The 4,680-nt window shown below is 39.6% G+C and overlaps 1 non-coding gene across 1 annotated transcript; it reads right to left on the bottom strand.

Moving 5' to 3' along the window:
• Window positions 1-1,866: 1,866 nt before the first annotated feature.
• On the bottom strand, window positions 1,867-1,973 carry LOC131654273 (small nucleolar RNA R71). Its single transcript, XR_009299316.1, has one exon. It is a non-coding gene; the product is annotated as a small nucleolar RNA R71 (small nucleolar RNA).
• Between the last annotated feature and the right edge of the window lie 2,707 nt (window positions 1,974-4,680).

The following is a 4,680-nucleotide window of genomic DNA, read 5'->3' as shown; positions in this document are numbered from 1 at the left end:
AATCTGTCCGATTTCCTGCTAACGAAGTGCTGCCGAAATTGTACCGTGCATTATATTTTCTGCCTTCCTTTAATTCAAACAGTTATTTTCTCACAACGATTTTTACACCGGAAATTGTTGTGAACCTTTTATAAATCTAGCCTTACGTTAGATTTATCGTCTTTTATTTTCCTTGTTTTATTTTCCGTCCTTTAAATTCCGAAGAACGATCCAGCCAACCTGTGGTGGAAGTTTAGTACTCGAAGATTCAGTTTCAATTTATTTAATTCAGGTTTAATATTTACTGCCTTTATTCATATATTTATTTGCATGATATATTATATGCCAATTAACATGCCTTTTATTATAAGCCAAATTAATTCATGCATGCTTAACTGTATTAATATGTCTGGCTAAATTACTAAGGTATCGGTATGTAAAGTAAGTTAACCGTAGGGATCCGAAATAAATTGGCCTAATTATGTTTTGTTAATTATCACCTGTTTTTGGTTTGTATGTCTAAGTTAATTAGTAAGTCTTAAAACCAATAGAGCGAAAGTTTGAGGGCTTAAGACGGTCAAAGGTTAAAATCAATAGAGCGAAAGTTTGAGATCTTTAACTGGATAGTAGACATAGGACATTAGTTTTAAGGATGGCGAAAGCGTATTAAAACTAATTAGAACTTATTTATTTTCAAAAATTGTTTTTACACCCGAGCGGGATGGCGAAAGCGTACGTTAGGGATATTAGCATGTTCCGAGTCAACAGAGCGGAAGTTTGAGATTAGGAGATTTAAATAGATAACAACTTCATAAAACAGGCATTTTATTAATTACGTTGTTTCCAAAAAGCTTTTCTAAAATCTAATGGGATGGCGAAAGCGTACATTAGGATTAGGATAGTAATCTAAATCAACAGAGCGAAAGTTTGAGACGAGGATTTTTAACCAATTGAATTAGTAAAGATTTTTAATCGAATTATGCAAAAGCCAATGGACCTTCGGATCACCTTAAGTTAAACGAAATACATGCTGATATCTGTCTTTTATTATATTCTTTATTTCTCACAATCACTTCCCCTTAGGAACAATCGAAATATTAGTAGCCCTAGCTTTACATAGTAACCTTAGATAACGGTAGATCGATTCATAGTCCCTGTGGATTCGATATCTTTTAAAACTACACGACACGACTGTGCACTTACAGTCATCAGATTAATAGACACGTAAAGTCGCGATCAAGTTTTTGGCGCCGTTGCCGGGGACTATTTAAGTCGATATCGTAACTCACTGTTACACCGTAGAGACTAGGGAAATTCTTTCCTTTCTTTCTGAACGATTGTATGCCAAATACTCGTTCACAAGGAGGAGATTTAATACAACGAATTAACGAGATCGAACGTTTCATTAACGTCAAACGTCAAGCTCGCAATCTTCCCGAAGTAGCACTAATTCCGATTAATCAGGAATTGACTTTTACTGATCAAATTAATCAAATCACCCCAAAGTTAGAGATGGCTGCTCTTCGTCCTCTTAGAGACTATGCCGCTCCTTCACGCGCTGAACTGCAATCAAGTATCGCGCCATCTGCGATTGAGGCAAACAATTTCGAACTGAAACCTTCGTTGGTCCAAGCTGTTCAACAGAATCAATTCTCTGGAAGCCCTGCAGACGACCCCAACCTCCATTTATCTGTGTTCGTGCAATACGCCGACACTGTCAAAGCTAACAACGTTAGTTCCGAAGCTATTCGATTACGTCTCTTTCCTTTCTCCTTGAGAGATAGAGCTAGAGCGTGGCTTCAATCCCTGCCTTCTAATTCCATAACTACATGGGATGAATTGAAGAGAGTATTCTTAGCAAGATACTTTCCACCTAGCAAGACTGCTATGCTCAGAGGTCAAATCAACGGATTTACCCAGAAAGATAATGAATCACTCTTCGAAGCTTGGGAACGTTACAAGGACATGCTTAGACTATGCCCTCATCATGGACTCGAACCATGGCTGATCATCCATACTTTCTATGGTGGTCTCTTATATAACACTAAAATGACTATAGATGCCGCTGCTGGCGGAGCATTAATGGACAAACCCCATGATGAAGCATACAACCTCATAGAGAACATGGCACAAAACCATTACCAATGGGGTGGAGAACGAGCCGCTCTAGAGAAAGCCTAAACCAAAGGAGGAATGTACGAAATAAGTGGTATAGACCGTGTTAACGCTAAAGTAGACGCTTTAACTCAAAAGATCGAGAACTTAACCATCACTCCTTCAGCCACCGCTGCTACTGTAACACCTAACTGCGAGATTTGTGGATTAACTGGACATGCAGTTGCCGAATGTCAACTCTTGACTGGAATCCCATCTGATCAAGTAAACTATGCTCAAGGAAACCCTTATTCTAACACGTACAACCCTGGATGGAAAAACCACCCGAACTTTTCTTATAAAAACAACAACGCGTTGTACGCGCCTAGACAAGCACCTGCTGTGCCACCTGGCTACCAAAAAGCGCCTGTAGCTGCTCAAAACACCCCTAGGAAGTCAAATATAGAAATCATGATGGAGAACTTTATAGCTTCCCAACAACAAACCAATAAGGACTTCCTAAATCAAAACATCCACAATAGCGAGCAACTAAAACAACTATCGAACAAAGTAGATGCCTTAGCTACGCATAACAAAATGTTAGAAACTCAAATCTCACAAGTAGCTCAACAATAAGCACCTACTGCCGCCCCTGCTGGCACGTTTCCTGCTCAACCACAACCTAATCCTAAAGGACATGCGAACGCGATAACACTACGAAGTGGAACGAATTACGATGGACCCATTGATCCTAGAACTCAAAACGCACCCATGTCACAACAAGAGCCAAAGGAAACCCAAAAGACATCAACCGATGATCAAACTGCTAAGGCCAATGAGAGCAACAACGAAGTGGAACCTGAAAAAGAAAAACCCTACGTTCCACCACCACCTTATAAGCCACCAATTCCTTACCCTTAGAGATTAGCTAAATCAAAAACCGAAGCGCAATTTAAAAGATTTGTAGAACTTCTGAAACAATTAAACATAACCATACCGTTCACAGAAGCCATAACTGAAATGCCTTCGTACGCTAAATTCCTAAAAGAAATCCTATCAAACAAAAAGAAACTCGAGGATAATGAAACTGTAACGCTTACCGCTGAATGTAGCGCTATCATCCAAAATAACATGCCTCCAAAACTGAAAGATCCTGGTAGTTTCTCTATACCCTGCGTAATAGGAAAAACCATCATAGAGAAAGCCCTGTGCGATTTAGGAGCCAGTGTTAGTTTGATGCCTCTTTCAACCTGTAAGAAACTAAATCTGGGTGAGCTTAAAGCAACGAGAATGTCTCTTCAATTAGCTGACCGTTCAGTCAAATACCCTGTAGGAATGTTAGAAAATATCCCTGTTCGTGTAGGTCAATTCTACATCCCAACTGATTTCATCATTATGGATATCCAAGAAGATTCTAACATCCCGATCATATTAGGAAGACCATTCTTAGCAACCGCTGGTGCAATCATAGATGTCAAGCGAGGAAAGCTTACTTTCGAAGTAGGAGAAGAGAAAATAGAATTTATAATTTCCCAATTCCTAAAAGCACCCTCTATAATTGACACATGCTGCTCTGCCGACATAATCGACGAGTGTGTTGATGAAATAAAATCCGAACCAAATAAGGAAACCGAGATCCTAAAAATTCCTATACCGCCTATCTTTGAAGATGACAACTGGCGTGGGGAATATCAAGATGACCATCTGAGTGAATGTTTAGCCTTAACTCCTGATCCTATACCTGGACCGAAGAAACCTGCTATAGAACTGAAAACACTGCCTACCGATCTTAGATACGAATTCTTAGACGAAGAACGTAACCGACCAGTTATAGTTAACGCTGACTTAGGACAAACCGAGACTATAAAATTACTTACTGTCCTGAGAAAATACCCAACCGCTTTAGGATATAACATATCAGATTTGAAAGGAATAAGTCCTTCCCTCTGTATGCACCGCATTATGCTCGAAGACGATTGTAAAACCTCTAGAGAACATCAAAGGCGAATAAATCCTATTATGAGCGATGTGGTTAAAAAGGAAATCCAAAAACTGCTAGAAGCCGGAATAATATACCCTATATCCGATAGTAAATGGGTTAGCCCTGTTCATGTCGTACCAAAGAAAGGAGGAGTTACTGTAATCACTAGCGCAAAAGGCAAATCTGTAGCACAACGTACCCAAACTGGATGGAGAATGTGCATTGACTATAGGAAGCTAAACAAAGCTACCCGAAAAGACCATTTCCCTTTACCTTTCATAGATCAAATGCTTGAACGCCTAGCTAAACACTCACATTTCTGTTATCTGGATGGATACTCCGAATTTTTCCAAATTCCTATCCACCCTGACGACCAAGAGAAGACCACATTTACCTGTCCTTATGGTACATTCGCTTATAGACGAATGCCTTTTGGGCTTTGCAATGCACCCGCGACCTTCCAAAGATGCATCATGGCAATATTTGCCGACTTCCTAGATGGAATAATGGAGGTCTTTATGGACGACTTCTCTGTCTGTGGAGGAAGTTTTGAAACATGTTTAGAGAACCTTGAATTGGTACTTAAACGATGCGTAAGCGTAAACCTAGTCCTTAATTGGGAAAAG

This window comes from Vicia villosa, linkage group LG2, assembly GCF_029867415.1.
Source record: "Vicia villosa cultivar HV-30 ecotype Madison, WI linkage group LG2, Vvil1.0, whole genome shotgun sequence".
NCBI lineage: Eukaryota > Viridiplantae > Streptophyta > Magnoliopsida > Fabales > Fabaceae > Vicia > Vicia villosa.
The sequence above is the reverse complement of the archived record's forward strand: the minus strand, read 5'-3'. Positions and strand labels throughout refer to the sequence as shown.